Source organism: Schistocerca americana, chromosome 1 (genome assembly GCF_021461395.2).
Source record: "Schistocerca americana isolate TAMUIC-IGC-003095 chromosome 1, iqSchAmer2.1, whole genome shotgun sequence".
NCBI lineage: Eukaryota > Metazoa > Arthropoda > Insecta > Orthoptera > Acrididae > Schistocerca > Schistocerca americana.
This window is the reverse complement of record NC_060119.1, coordinates 715,211,491-715,228,379: the sequence shown is the minus strand read 5'-3', so window position 1 is coordinate 715,228,379 and position 16,889 is coordinate 715,211,491. Positions and strand designations below refer to the sequence as shown.

At 43.6% G+C, this 16,889-nt stretch overlaps 1 protein-coding gene and 1 non-coding gene across 2 annotated transcripts in view; one reads left to right on the top strand and one right to left on the bottom strand.

Annotated features, from left to right (window-relative positions):
- LOC124593783 (tyrosine-protein phosphatase non-receptor type 13-like) overlaps positions 1–16,889 on the bottom strand; it is a 723,760-nt gene that overhangs the window by 463,740 nt on the left and 243,131 nt on the right. The gene's annotated exons all lie outside the window — the stretch shown is intronic.
- Trnas-cga lies at positions 12,748–12,822 on the top strand. Its single transcript has one exon. It is a non-coding gene; the product is annotated as a tRNA-Ser (tRNA).

The window sequence follows — 16,889 nt, the reverse complement described above, 5'->3', positions numbered from 1 at the left end:
ATGCTTTCATTTGTTCAAAATAATGTTCGAAATTACGGACATTTACATGAAAGTTACATAACTGGTGACAGCACGATAAACATATCACGGTGAAGGCAACAAGCAGCTGAGTGAGCCAATGACATTCTCTACGCTATACTGGTCCGTGGATGACAGTTTTCCGAAAATGTGATTGTTTCTTCCTTCGCAGAGATTACGAGGTCAAGGTGAAATTTCCTCGGTCTGACATACAGATTTAGCCAACACTGTCTGACGCCCGATACGCAAACATGAGAGTTGATGTTGGGACTTTATTGGGACTATCGGAAAGTGGTTACTCAGGTGAAACTGCCGATATACGTATTCAGAGGTTGTGCAATGTGATGGTCTCAATATGTCCAAAGTGCTTCCCGCTATAGATAATCAGTGCCTTTATGATGGACGTATGCTCCGCCAGAAAGTGGAAACTATCAGGAAGCACAACTATTCTCCAGAGAAGCCGTTGAAATCTTGAGACTACGTCAAAAATTAAAAAAAGCGAATATTAAGGAACTGAATATGAATACCAGTTTCAGTACCAGTCTGAACCAGCACTCGTGGGCTCTGGATCCTAGGATGACTAGTGGTAGGAGAAACAAAATACTACATAAAATGTCCAACTGAAAAGCGTTACGATTGGAAACATCAGCCACGTGAGAAGTCTGAGCCCCGGATACGAGAATAAATCTTGTGCTTGGCCCTGGATGGAGGGGCTGGAGGACAGGCAAGTGTGGCGGTCGGACCACCAGGAAACGTAAACTCAACGAGTTATACGCTATCAGGGAACTGCAGGTGTTGACGGTGTCAAATTGAAGAGAGTAATACGTTTCTGGGAATGGAAACACATTGTGTTAAGGTGGCGACAGCTTGGTCGTTTCAGGAGGGCACAAAAATGGAACGATACAGGCGCTTTGGAATAAAACTTGAGATTTCGATTACAAGCAATGGTCTAAATCCCTTTTCCAAACTCCAATTGTGTCAATGTTGATAAAGAGCTGAATTAAGTGTTCCTGTTGCAAGATACTTATCCAGTGGACGAACAGAGCAGATCTTTTGATAACTATGGAAGTATAGCAAAACGTACGTAATCAGCTGAAATTTCCTCGCTAAGGCCAGCCATTGTCAGTATCCGTAATTGTATAAACCTTACCGTAATGAACATACATATGGAAATCATGAAGCTTCAAAATACAGCAAATACATTCTCTCTCTGGACGAATATTTGAATGTGTGTATACAGCTAGCGTAGTCCATTAAGGCAATGAAGCTGAAAAACTTTAGCAATCAGCCATGTACATCATTGCAAAGTCACGATACATGTGTATACACTGTTTGGCATCTCCCAACAATACCCATGTGGCCCAGACTGAATTCTACACCTGCTGACACTCCAGAAGCCAAGGATGCTAACCAAAGATGTACTAGTGTACTAACTTCCGAGATCATGAATATTCGGCAGTACAAACATCTAACTGAATGATTAATTATAAAAAAGAACCCTGAGAATGAGTTAGCAATCGATCCCTTGTGTTAATTTCTTTTCACTCCATTTTGACTCAGGATCTCTACATTATTTACCACAAAATATAAAAATTACATGTAGCCCATTATTTCCCAAAAGATTATACACACACTGTTTCGTAAGATCAGTGTACAAAACCATGTCTAAATAAGACAATCTATGATAAATAAATTATCGTGAGCTACAAAGAATCTACAATATCAGCTACCGTTAGCTATCTACGGCGGACAGTTTGAGTTTTTCTATCAAAATACGTTTCTAGATCTCATCAATTATGTAGTCCCCGTACAGTTTTTTCTATCAAGATGTGCCAATAGATCGACCAGAAGATGACTAGCATCGAAACTACTCAATAAATAAAATTACATTACAGCATCTTGATGGTCATGTCTTACTGTTTCAATTAATTAGAGAACGCTTAGATAAGTGGCAAACTACCAGTAGGAGAGGTTACGCCCAAGCCAGACACGAGGATACCAGATAGGGCAATTGAGGGTTTCGCTCTGACGATTTAATAAATATCACGTCGGCTGCTTTCTTTCCAGTGGAGATAATAGAGGATATGTTCAGCAGCCACAAGTAATATTTGGTGACGATACTATGGTCGACAGAAGTTTATGATGGCTATGCGCCTTCGTTTTCAACAATTACGAAAAATATGACCCATAGTGCTCAGAGCCATTTGAACCATTTTTTGAGATACTGGTGACCCATCATGAAATGGCACGTCGAATATTACGACGAGGATATTTTCTGGAAGGCAAAAAGGTTTCATCTTATTAATTAAATTGTTAAGAACAAAATAATAACCGACATATACTACGTTAGTTTTCTTGATAAACGAGGTGGAAAAAAATGCGTCTGCGAAAGGAAAATAAATTATCTTTCATCGAAAATATTTTCCTGTCCAAAAACTTTCTTTAGTAACTGATACAACTGAAGTAGTTAAAAAATCTGTTGTTTTTACATGGACCATGTTTACCAGACTGACAACCTGTATCTACTAATGCATCTAAATATGTGATGCAAGCGTTTTGAATTCAATGTAGAAGTTATGACAGCCTCAGGTGGGTCTTTTGGGGACGTGCCAAAATCACATCACAAAGACAGTGCACTGATAGGCGGGACTCCTTAGTAATGAAAGTGCATTTTTTAGTTAACAAAAATAGTTGGCAGCCTCTCTAAAACCTCATGGACTTGCTCCTGTATTTCAGTAATTAAGGTGAGTTTAGCGATTATTCCCTTTCTTTAAGAGATAGTGAGCGTACAAGTACAACAGGAAACGATTTGTGTGTTTGAAACTGTTTCTACAGCTCGCACCATCACTTTGACGTGGTGGGAAACATAAGGTCCTACACGTGTCGAAATCAAGAGGGATGAGCTTGCCTTTTTACGTATTTGAGAAGGATTTATGTGATTGTCTTGGAATTTTCCAGCACTGACGTGGGAAAAGCGCCTACGATTTAATGTTTCGAGCTGGGTCGATCTCATTTCATTATGACGGAAGTGAATTCTTACTACAATATGGGAGTCGACTGCGCTTCTCTTCTCGGACTTTTACTACAATGGTTTCTTATTGTTGCAATCGGTCTGTAATACGAAAGAGTGAAAGTAAGTAAAACGACCACCTATATTATCACAGTCAATGAAGGAAACAAATATGACTCAAATAACATTTAACGACGTTTAAGATGGGTTTCCGTAGTATTCAACATATTTTTATTCTACCATAGACATTCAGCAATACAAAACAAACAGGAATGTTGAATTTGGTAGAGGCAACAGCTCCGAAAGAATATAACACTAAGTGAAGGAGGCAGGATTTCGAAACGCACGACTGGCACAAAATAACCGCCTGTAGATCGATTTGAAACTGCTATGATGACGCAATGATAGTCACGCATTTCGTTACAAAAATAATGTAATTCGGGATGTATATGTTTTGAATGATTTTTTTTTCTTCATTTATTATCCAAATCTGTTTTACGTGAATGAGTTCATCATAAAGAGTTTAGCGTCAGTTTCTCCAAGAATGTGGTTCTCAAAGGTGACGTGGTGCGTGGGGGTACAGCATAAGGGGTGGGGGGGGGGGGGGGAGGAGACTGGGAGGAGGAGGCATAGGAGAAGTAGTAGGAGGAGTCAGGGAAACTGCAAAATTAACGCTCCGTTAACATCAAGACTTTAATACAGGTTTTACAGAGACTGCGACCAGCCACAATTTTTTGACAACTCGATTCAGTTTTTTAATTTGCAACATGTTTCGAAGTGTAATGTCATCATTGGGTAAAAACGGCAATACAAAAACTTCTAACATGATAGAGTATGACCTTACAGTGCTTCATAGTAACAAGCGAAGATGTTAGAGTATTTCATAAACTTTTGCCTGATGATGAAGCTATACCTCGAAACACGTTGCAAGATGCTTTAAGCAAGTTAACAATACATTGTGACTTTCAGAGGTGTCTGAAAAATTTGTTTGAAATGTCAACAATCAGTCTCGTTGAATAACAGAAAGTGTGACTTTAAATCGTCGGTTAAACTGAAGTTGCACGAACGTCCCACGAGACTAGAATCTGATTCTGCCATACTTTAACAAAATGTATCTCGTATGGCATGAATAACGATATTAGTACTCAGAAGTGACGTTCAATAACCTCTAATTTACGACGTAATTACAGCCTCTCCATTCAAATAGTATATAAGAACGAGCGCTCTTGAATCCTAAGCTAACATATGAATAAGCTCTCATAATAAGAAGCAGGCGATCGTTTCAGTGAACACTTTGTTTCGACGAAGTTGGTGAAATTTCGGTTTTCGTTCTCCAAAGATTTTGGTTCAAATGGCTCTGAGCACTATGGGACTCAACTGCTGTGGTCATAAGTCCCCTAGAACTTAGAACTACTTAAACCTAACTAACCTAAGGACTGCACACACATCCATGCCCGAGGCAGGATTCGAACCTGCGACCGTAGCGGTCGTGCGGTTCCAGACTGTAGCGCCTTTAACCGCTCGGCCACTCTGGCCGGCAAAGAGTTTGGTGTAAAGCTCGTAGTAGTCACAGAATTATTTGTAAGACGGGAACTTTTACCTGTCAATAGTGAAGTTTGCAAAACAACACCGATCGAGACGTAGTCACAGTTACGAAACTGGAGAGTCGCTCAAAGCCAATGCGGGAATAGAAACCCCGTGCATATCCTATATGCAGCTGTGATCCGTCTGTCATGATGTTGACATCGCTTTTCTCTCCTTCGTTGCAAAGTAGCCCATAGCTTAAGCTGTGAGATGCTCCCACGTCAAGGACCAGATCCCTCCATTAAGAGCCGGCCGCTGGTGGCCGAGCGGTTCTGTCGCTACAGTCTGGAACCGCGCGACCGCTAAGGTCGCAGGTTCGAATCCTGCCTCGGGCATGGATGTGTGTGTTGTCCTTAGGTTAGTTAGGTTTAAGTAGTTCTAAGTTCTAGGGGACTTATGACCTCAGCAGTTGAGTCCCATAGTGCTCAGAGCCATTTGAACCATTTTGAACCTCCATTAAGATAATTCATTGCTAATAAAGTAGTGTGGAGGAATAGGGTTAATGAATGCTTTACATTTTACTGGAAGATCTGAATTTGCGTATGAAGGGTCATTTAACTTCTCAGCTAATTATAATCTCTAAAAATGGAAACAAATAATTTTCAAGGGTATCTGATTGTCCTAATGGCGCGCATTTTACTGGATGCTTCTCAATCCTGTTACAGGGATTCAGAGGAGACATTGTGCAGTCAATCGAAAGATTACAACAATCTGCGTGATAACACGACTGAAAATAAATAAATGTTCTCATTAACTTGTTTATGTCTCTTAAACGGTACATAGTTTTCTGTTATCACCTAAAGTTTTTTCATAATGGAATGAAGTCTATTTCATCTTTATTTATAGTTTTCTTTTAGATCAGCACACAGGATACACGAAAAAGCCCCGCTTTTATGTTATGAGTTACCTGGAGTGTAAGCCGGCTGGAGTGGCTGAGCGGCTCTAGGCGCTACAGTCTGGAACCGCGCGACCGCTACGGTCGCAGGTTCGAATCCTGCCTCGGGCATGGATGTGTGTGATGTCCTTAGGTTAGTTAGGTTTAAGTAGTTCTAAGTTCTAGAGGACTGATGACCTCAGAAGTTAAGTCCCATAGTGCTCAGAGCCATTTGAACCATTTGAACCTGGAGTGTAAAGTTTTCGCTACGTCGGAGATATTTTTGCGCCTGGCACTGAAAACATCTTACAGTGACCGCTTATTAGACTACAAAAAAAATTGCTTCCACCAGAACATATCAAATTGATGTAGCAGTTTTTAGGTGTCCTTTCACGGGACCACGAGACGGAACCTGCTTTACATACCTTTCTATAAGAATTCCCTTGATCAGTCAAGAAAAACTGAAAGCTATAATATTTGTTTGTCCTCAGCTTCACGAACTGATAAAGGATCACGAATTTTAGAGTACAATGGTTGTTAGAAAGGTGCATGGCATGCCTTCAGGACTCTTACTTAAAACTTTTTAAGGAATGAAAAACATACAGATTACAAGAAAACTGTCAAAAACGTGTTGGAAAGTTTCTAGGGGTTGAGTTGTAACATGAGTGTAAAAGCCCACTTCATACACTCACGTGCGACTACTTCCATGACAGTCTGGGACATTACAGAGAATAGCAAGGAGAACGTTTCCACTAGGACGTTAGCAAAATGGAGAAGACATTTCAGGGAAAATGGAACGCAAGTATGATGGCTGACTATTGTTGGATGTTGAAGAGGGTCTTTAAAGATGCAGATTCTGGGAAGGAATGAAAAACGAGAAAGTTTGAAAATTAAATGTGACAGAGTACTCAAGATGCTAAGAGAACAGCTTGTATTTTCAACATATGCCTAAAAAATATTTTTAAAAGTGTAAACCTGGCTTAAATTTTATTTTAATATTTGCGCTTCAGTTACTGGAATCAATAAATATAATATGATCTTTTGTGAAATATACGGATGCGATAGAACAAAATGAAAGTAATTTTCAAAATCAATGTATAGCGTTGATCAGCATACAAATTGATTCTAGAATAGCTATTTTCGAGTAACTGTGTGACAAAAATTTTAAAAAATGCTGGCTGGTATTATTAATGAGGCTTTTAGCTGTGCCCGTGCATTAACCGTGAGAAAACCGAGCTTGCCCCAACTTCGTCTTTGACGTGCCACCTTACAAGTGCATGTGACGCTATTTACATAAGCATACTTCTTCGTTAACTTCTGGCTTTTTTGTTGGAGCACAGTTTACACGTTTCATTAGCATGCATTCGAGCAAAGTTTATGCTCCTCATTAGCATCTGGCGCTGCCTCGCTCCATCTCCCTCCTTTATGTAAGGCCATTTGAGGCAGAGCCTGACCGCCGCCGAAATGAAACTCCCCCATCCTGCGTTGCACTGCGCTACACACACACACACACACACACATTATATATATCCGCTCCCACGCTCGCGAGAAAGGAAATAACAGCAGGTTGAAACATAAAAGCGTTGCATGTTAAATATGAAATTTCAAGAGTAATTATAATGATGGGGAACAAGAAAGAAACTGTATTAGTGAAAGAATGAATGTATAGGTTTCATTTGCTGATGAAACAAATATTATGGAGTATGAGTGAAGAACAAAATTTCATGCAAGTAGAAAACAAAATACTATTGACTTAAGAAATGTTGGAAACGGTGTTTACTGTAATAGAAAGCAATACAAGATCGGATGCGTACAGCGCCTTAGCCGTACCTATTCAAACACTAAATCTTTGTCCATCTGCTCCTCGATTTCTGCATTCAATGGGAGGTTAAAACTTTACCTGTTGTCATCGGTGTGTATCCCAACGGCGAACTACTTCGCCTGACACGCTGCCAGCACAATTCCTATCCATTTGTGTTTTCCCCTCTGCCTCATCTGCTAGTTTTACCCTATTACTTCTTGCCCTTGCCTGGACCAGCCAACATCTTATCCGAATTGATTCCTTCTATACTGCTAACATATGTTTCTGTTACATGCCATTACTCACATTCGACAAAAACGTAACGAGGAAAGTACTTATCATCATCTTAATAAGACTGACATTTCTGAAATACCGCATGTTCATTGTTATACCTATTACTATTACTATGATCTAATCATTTACTGTTACTACTGTAATGATCACTGTAATTATTGTTATTGTTATTTACTGCTCATGTACTACACATATTGTAATGTGTACTTACTGAGGATGTCTGGCTAGATGTAAGAGACGGCCTGAAGGCCTGAATCTAACCAGTTGAAATAAATGTATAACTAAATATCCGAATAAATAAATTGAAAGAATTTTTGTGTTCTAGCAATATGTTTGACATCACCAGATACTAGCATTCGCCATTTGGATGACGGTATCTCGCACTCGTCTTCCGAATCCACCAGCCGAACGGACGGTGTTTTCCAGTTGCATCAACATGTGTCATACTAGGTGTAAGCGTTGCACTAGTTCAGACTGAATACAAAAGGTGACTTAACTTTTCGCCAGATTACTTGATGTACATTTGGCTAACATAGAAACGGATTCGGCGTCTTTGCGCAGTAATGAGACAGGTCTTTTAAGAGCTGTGTGATATTCATAACAGTAATGATGGCAGCAATGATGGAAAGTCTTGGGAAAGCTAATGTTCTCCAGTAACCAGGAACGCCTCGTACTCTCATATTAGTGCGAGATGTCACAGTGATCAGAGTCGTATTTTTGAGAAAGTTGGATAAGGCCCTTCCCCTCTTTATGTGATTTAAATTTTCTGTCGTTTCTCTGAAATGTATCACACTAGTGCCAAAAGCGTTCTTCGAAACATACACTCCTGGAAATGGAAAAAAGAACACATTGACACCGGTGTGTCAGACCCACCATACTTGCTCCGGACACTGCGAGAGGGCTGTACAAGCAATGATCACACGCACGGCACAGCGGACACACCAGGAACCGCGGTGTTGGCCGTCGAATGGCGCTAGCTGCGCAGCATTTGTGCACCGCCGCCGTCAGTGTCAGCCAGTTTGCCGTGGCATACGGAGCTCCATCGCAGTCTTTAACACTGGTAGCATGCCGCGACAGCGTGGATGTGAACCGTATGTGCAGTTGACGGACTTTGAGCGAGGGCGTATAGTGGGCATGCGGGAGGCCGGGTGGACGTACCGCCGAATTGCTCAACACGTGGGGCGTGAGGTCTCCACAGTACATCGATGTTGTCGCCAGTGGTCGGCGGAAGGTGCACGTGCCCGTCGACCTGGGACCGGACCGCAGCGACGCACGGATGCACGCCAAGACCGTAGGATCCTACGCAGTGCCGTAGGGGACCGCACCGCCACTTCCCAGCAAATTAGGGACACTGTTGCTCCTGGGGTATCGGCGAGGACCATTCGCAACTGTCTCCATGAAGCTGGGCTACCGTCCCGCACACCGTTAGGCCGTCTTCCGCTCACGCCCCAACATCGTGCAGCCCGCCTCCAGTGGTGTAGCGACAGGCGTGAATGGAGGGACGAATGGAGACGTGTCGTCTTCAGCGATGAGAGTCGCTTCTGCCTTGGTGCCAATGATGGTCGTATGCGTGTTTGGCGCCGTGCAGGTGAGCGCCACAATCAGGACTGCATACGACCGAGGCACACAGGGCCAACACCCGGCATCATGGTGTGGGGAGCGATCCCCTACACTGGCCGTACACCACTGGTGATCGTCGAGGGGACACTGAATAGTGCACGGTACATCCAAACCGTCATCGAACCCATCGTTCTACCATTCCTAGACCGGCAAGGGAACTTGCTGTTCCAACAGGACAATGCACATCCGCATGTATCCCGTGCCACCCAACGTGCTCTAGAAGGTGTAAGTCAACTACCCTGGCCAGCAAGATCTCCGGATCTGTCCCCCATTGAGCATGTTTGGGACTGGATGAAGCGTCGTCTCACTCGGTCTGCACGTCCAGCACGAACGCTGGTCCAACTGAGGCGCCAGGTGGAAATGGCATGGCAAGCCGTTCCACAGGACTACATCCAGCATCTCTACGATCGTCTCCATGGGAGAATAGCAGCCTGCATTGCTGCGAAAGGTGGATATACACTGTACTAGTGCCGACATTGTGCATGCTCTGTTGCCTGTGTCTATGTGCCTGTGGTTCTGTCAGTGTGATCATGCGATGTATCTGACCGTAGGAATGTGTCAATAAAGTTTCCCCTTCCTGGGACAATGAATTCACGGTGTTCTTATTTCAATTTCCAGGAGTGTATTTATGTACACGAGAGTGAAATGGAGGGATACCATATTAAAATAAAACATAAATTTAGGACAGAAAGAAGGTCAGCATCGTTCATAATGTCATCTGCCCTTCTTTACTGGGGAAAATGTTTCAGGTAACTGTCAACAGCGTTGTTGTACGAGCGCTGTTCGGAAAGCATGATTCGATCGGGCGCGAAATGCAAACAATGAAAATCCGATGAAGCTTTACACAGGAAGGCGTCACGCCGCTCCTTTCAGTTCTGAGCGCACAGTGAACAAGTAAAGATGCCTACAAAATATTTTCTCCTGCCATGTGTGAAGGCCTGGTGCGAGGTTTCGCCTGATGTCGTGCAGCCCACATAACATAACTGTCATGCGTTTCCTTCTGCATGACAATTCGCGGCCGCACTCTGCAGGGGCAATGAAGATGCTCCTTCAGCGTTTTACATGGGAAGTGCTTGATCACTCACAGTACAGCCTATAATTGGCTCCCCTTGAGTTTCATCTCTGCTCACATGAACCGATGGCTATGAATACAACATTTTGGAACAAACAACAAGCTGCAGTCCAGCTTAGAAAACAGTCAGAAAGCACAGGTGTTTGCCTTCTATGACGATGGTATTGGAAAGTTGGTTAAAGGCCAGGAAAAATGTCTAAGTCGGAGCGGCGACTACGTAGAGAAGTAGCTGAAAGGTGTAGCTAACAGTTGCAAACAATAAAATTTTGATTCTCACAGTGATTTTCATTACACGACTGATCGGACTTTATTTTCCGAATAGCCCTCGTATTTGCAGAAATGCTTGACACACACTGTGCTGCTGTCTTACAATACATTTATTCACTACAGTTTTCGGTCACAGACTACCTTCACGATGGAAAAATATCTGTTGTAACAACTTCACATTGCATACTCTCTACTTAACCAGCAAAGTATAAGCCATTGCTGACTTGAAACCGTAAGAAAATAAAAATCAAAATGGTGTGTGTGTACTTTCCTGGTTATATAGCATGTAAGCCATACGAAGCTGTTACAGTATGTACTTTTCCACAGTGGAGTTAGTCCATGATCGAAACATGTAGTGAATACTTGTGTTGTAAGACAACAGTGTGTGTCATGCAGTTATTTCTGATTTCGTTGCAGTTCTAGATTTCTACTGGCAGTGCAGCTATTACGTGTTTTATAAGTAGCAATATAGAGTGAACGTAATTATAACGACACATATTCCATTCTAACTCAGGCAGTTGGACTCATGCTCGTACATGTCTGAGTTAGATTGGAATATGGGTAGTTATACACCGAAACGTCAAAGAAACTGGTATAGGCATAGATATGTAAACAGGCATAATACGGCGCTGCGGTCGGCAACGCCTTTATAAGACAACAAGGGCTGTTGTTAGATCGGTTACTGCTGTCAGAAAGGAAGGTTATCGACATTTAAGTGAGTCTGAACGTGGTTTATAGTCGGTGCAGGAGCGATGGGGAAACAGCATCTCTGAGGTAGCGATGAAGTGGGGATTTTCCCGTACTACCATTCCACGAGTGTACCGTGAATATGAGGAATCCGGTAAAACATTAAATGTCCGACGTCGCTGCGGCCGGACAAGGTTCCTGCAAGAACGGCACAAACGAAGACTGAAGAGAATCATTCGACGTGACAGAAGTGAAACCCATCCGCAAATTGCTGCAGATATCAATGCTCGGCCATCAGCAAGTGTCAGCTTGCGAACCATTCAACGAAACAATATCCATACAGACTTTCGGAGCCGAAGGCCCACTCGTGTACTCTTGTGACTGCACGACACGAAGCTTAAAGCCTCGCCTGGGACCGTCAACACCGACATTAGACTGTTGATGACTGGAAACGCGTTGTCTGGTGGGACGAGTGTCGTTTCAAATTGTATCGAGCGGAAGGGCGTGTACGGGTACAGAGACAACCTCATGAATCCATGGACCTTGCATGTCATCGGGGGATTGTTCAAATCGTGGAGGCTTTGTAATAGTGTGGGGAGTGTGCAGTTGGAGTGATATGGGATCAAAAAATGGCTCTGAGTACTATGCGACTTAACTTCTGAGGTCATCAGTCGCCTAGAACTTAGAACTAATTAAACCTAACTAACCTAAGGATATCACACACATCCATGCCCGAGGCAGGATTTGAACCTGCGACCGTAGCGGTCGCTCGGTTCCAGACTGTAGCGCCTAGAACCGTAAGGCCACTCCGGCCGGCGATATGGGATCCTTGATACTTCTAGATACGACTCTGACACGTACCTAGGCATCCTGTCTGATCACCTGCATCCATTCGTGTCCAATGCGCATTCCGACGGACTTGAGCAATTCCAGCAGGACAATGCGACGCCCCACATGTCCACAGAATGGATCCAGGAACATTCTTCTGGGTTTGAAGACTTCAGGAGAGATCTTCACTCCCTCGTACTCTTACGGATTTATGGATAGCCCTGCAGGAATCATGGTGTCAACTCCTTCCAGCACTACTTCAGACGGTCTTGTCCATGCCGCGCGGTATTGCGGTACATCTGCGGGCTCGCGGAGGCCCGACACGGTATTAGGCAGGTGTACCAGTTTCTTTGGGTCTTCAGTGTAATTACGTTCAGTCTAAATGGTTAATGATAACGCACTGTGATAACTGTAGCGTCAGCTGAAATCTAGACCGATGCTGACCTTCTTTCTGTCCTGGATTACATCACGATCGTTGGTAACGATCATTCCCATGTAATCGAACAAGGTAAATATTAATTTATTTGCAGCTCTGGGAGCATCCAAGAATTTCAACAACGAATTTACTTTTCACTGAAGAATCTTACAGGAATAGTCTCTCATGAAGGCTGCAAGCCGATTCAGTAGTTTCTCAGGATCCTGGTGGTGCAATGAATCTTATTACAAAAGCTGTGAGGACGGGGAGTGAGTCGTGCTTGGATAGCTCAGTTGGTAGAGCACTTGCCCGCGAAAGGCAAAGGTCCCGAGTTCGAGTCTCGGTCCGGCACACAGTTTTAATCTGCCAGGAAGTTTCAAATCAGCGCACACTCAGTTGCTGAGTGAAAATCTCATTCTGGGTACCGTAATACAGTCACAGCAAAATAGCAAAGATAACGCTAGAAGACGCATATTTTCCGATTATTCGTCTTTTGTCACAGCAGCTGTGTTTCCCGCGCAGTGGCCGTACAGAACGTACTGGGTAAACGAGGACACGGTACCCGAGAGTAGGCACCCGGCTCCTGGAGTAGCGGATGACGTTTACGGTAAGCGGCGGTGTATAATGAGCGACGGCAGGCCATCTCCATGAAAATGAGAGCTCTCCGTCTGGGACGCCGGTCACGTGCTGGGCCGGTGAGCGCCGGCTCCCCTTATACAGCGGCCGGCGACGCGGGCGGCTGTCCGCCAGATTCCGGAGTAACAAGCGCCGCTGCGGCCGTGCTGCGGCGTGGCGTGGCGCCATTTGTGAACGTGCGTACACCTCGTTACAGAGGGTAAACAGTGCAGCTGCTGCAGTGACTGTGTGTACTAACGAAAGTACACGGCTTCACTGGAATGCTATCACTGCGTACTCAGTCAGCTGAAAGGAGGGCCATTGTCGTGAATAACGCCACCATCACCACTACTGCGATTGTTATAGTCGCGTATATATCATTTTTATAATCAAGTTCGCCGTTTTTACACCGATATCGTCAATAAAGCGTCATGCTGGTTACTGTGGTAACGACAAAGTTACCTCTTAGCTTACCATACGGAAAGCGTTCAGTGCCTCCATTACACCAATTACTTTGCACTGTCTGTTTTTTTTATAGCCATCTTATTTTTCTGTTATTTAGCTACATTTACTCAATCAACGTCGTTGCGGTAGATTCATGTCAACTTTGCCTTGATTTGTTCATAATATTCAAACCCACAAAATATTTAGAAGATGGCTGCACTTCACCAACACTTACAGAATAGCAAGTGAATAGGACACCAGGTGAATATAATTGCATTTGGTTGACTGTCTTATTCACCTACTGAACCCATAAAATTTATTGACTGGATGAGATGATCAGCAATAACTAGCATTCAGTGGACAGAATAGAGACGCGGCAACAACGTTTTCAATATTGCGCCCCATTCTGTGCTTTTTATTTGTTCTGAACTTGAAACTTCCATGTTTGCAATAACATGCGACGCTTTCTCAGTCTGCATCGCACAGAGCCTCAGAATATGTTCCCAGCAGCCGGCCGGAGTGGCCGAGCGGTTTTAGGCGCTTCAGTGTGGAACCGCGCGAGCGCTTCGGTCGCAGTTTCGAATCCTGCCTCGGGCGTGGATGCGTGTGATGTCCTTAGGTTAGTTAGGTTTAATTAGTTCTAAGTTCTAGGGGAATGATGACCTCAGATGTTAAGTCCCGTAGTGCTCAGAGGCATTTGAACAATGCTGCCAGCAGCAATTTAAGCAAACATTTCACGAACCGAAAGATCAGGAATTTCTGAGTTGATTGTTCAGTGTCAAGACAACTAAATACTTGTCTCTCTTCATGTCAGTTTCTCAAAAAGTTAACTTGGTCCCTGCTAAATCTACAGAGCCGCTGCAGTAGGCGTCCGTGGTGACTGCAGCACTCCCCATTTATGAATTGGAGACTGCACTTTAGTCACCATCGCATATTAACATGTCGGACAACACTTGGGCACCATATCCCCTCGCGCCCCCTCTCTTCTGCACGACTTTCGAGGAAAACTCAAACATTTAAGATTAAACGAAGCGAAGGGCTCGGTGTTATACATGAAGTTGCACCTTAAACGAAATGTAGCTATGAAATAAAGCCACCAATACGATCGCGGACCTACGTGTCCCTCGTGTTTCAAGAAATTTATTCTTGGTGCATGACAGCAAAGTTTTAGACTACAACGCCCTCACAGAACACCAAAGATTTTATTGAAAAAGACAAGTGACTTAACGATAGTTGGATCCTCTAACCGTCTAGCAGGGGGTAGAGTACAACGCGCTTGGCTGCAGATTAGAAGCAAAGCGATGCTCTTAAGAAAGCCCATACTTGTTTCTTTCTTCTGCTGCTCTCTTCTCTATGTGTATGTAGACAGATATCGACGTCACTAACGACAACCATTCAACTGAAACAGAGATGATTTTCTTCTTATTGTGGCTATATCCTTAGCTTACAACTGGATGACTTGTTGATGCAAGAGGATGTAAAGTGCCACGAGCATTAATACGTAAAGGCTAACGTGTGAAAGGTGTCAGGCAAATCCAACACCTTCCATGAAAACCCTGACATGATAGTAAATTCGACAGTATGTCACATAGCTCCAAATAAATCCTGACATTAAATTAACCAAAGTTTTACGATCAACGAGTGAGCAAATGGAATACCACAGACTAAAACAAGAACGCCTAAATGCATGTCATACCTTCCCACCGTGAAACAGACGCAGTTCCGAGGGGAGAAACGAGTACAGAAGCCGAGAGCAGAATCGTGTAGGCTAGGAGGCCCTACGATAAGGGACGGACACCCACGTTGCCAGCTGACCGCCAAAACCACCCCCCAGCCCATGTTAAAAGATAGAGCCTTCCAGAAGAACAGTATAGATCTTACGATAACACTAAAAGGGGCACACCAGCTGCAAGTTTTAGCGTGAGACTTTTTCGCGTCTCTGTTACGTTGCAAACGTTAAAAACATTGCCCCACCACGAAAAGTATAACGTTTCTCATTGGATAGACAGATTTTGTAGGCGGATCTAAAGGTTAACATTGAGACCCTAATTGGCCAGTTAAAAACACAGCAAGATAGCTTTTTTTAAAGCAACTTCGGTAAATTGTAGTAAGGAGAAGTTAGGAGAGAGTTGCTTGCGAGACGGCGAGGTGTGGAGCTGCGCCGCCCGCCTTTGTTCTCTATCAAAATCTTTCATTTGCTAACTATGCCTATCAGTAGTTAGTGCCTTCAGTAGTTAGAATATTTTATTTAGCTGGCAGTATTGGCGCTCGCTGTATTGCACTAGTTTGAGGAACGACGATTTTCGTGAGGTAAGTGATTAATGAAAGGTATAGGTTACTGTTAGTGAGGGCCATTCTTTTGTAGGGATTATTGAAAGTCAGATTGCGTTGCGCTAAAAATATTGTGTGTCAGTTTAGTGTTGATGAGAATAAGTAAAGAGAGAAATGTCTGAGTACGTCCAGTTCTGCTCAGCTGTTTGAAAATCAAACAACGTAGAGGTTTTCCAGCACATTAAAATACAAATTTTCCTAAGGGGATGTTTCAGTAGTAGTTGAACAGTTGAAGATAAATAAGAGGGAGTGCAATGGAGAGAAGACGATAGAACAAAGGCGGCGTATGGCAGTCTCTATGCTTATCGGCACACTCGTCCGGGTAGCCGTGCGCGTTAAAGTACTCGCTTTCAGGATGTGGTGGCACGCCGGTCCCTGTTCGAATCCGTCCTGCAACGACGTGGCCAGCCTGGGTGTGGCTTTTAGGTGGTTTGCCACATCCTACTAGGTGAATACCGGGCAGGTATCAACGACCCGCCTCACATACAATCTACGCATACATTTCGAAAACTTTCTTAGATACGCACATAGAATTTACTCTAGACGCAGACAGATAGACTGATTCCGGCCTGGGAGTTGAGTAGGGGACTGGTGACCTTAGATACTCAGACTCCTTAAACCTGCAATCAGCACCAGCTTATCGTGACGTAGCCATGGTAATTATTTGCAAGCAGTGGTGATGTGTCGGATTAGCGAGCATCACCAATGTGTCGCACACAAGCAGTAAATGCCAGCCAGTACGAGTTCTCAAACGAGAGTCGTTGATGAATAGGATCACCATAATGAACTGCGGGAAGTATTAATGATTCCACGAGATTCTTTTTACGCTCGAGATGTAATACCTTTTTATATTGTGCGGTGACTTACGTGATGTTTATACCTTCTTACGGACTGCACTTGTGTGTTTAGTCCAGACTAAGTCACAATCCAGAATTATCACTAAGTTCTTTGTAGAAGGAGAAAAAGTTATTTCTGTAGTGTTTGTCGTAAGGGTAGAAGAGATTCTTAGAACTGACGAGTAACAAGTCT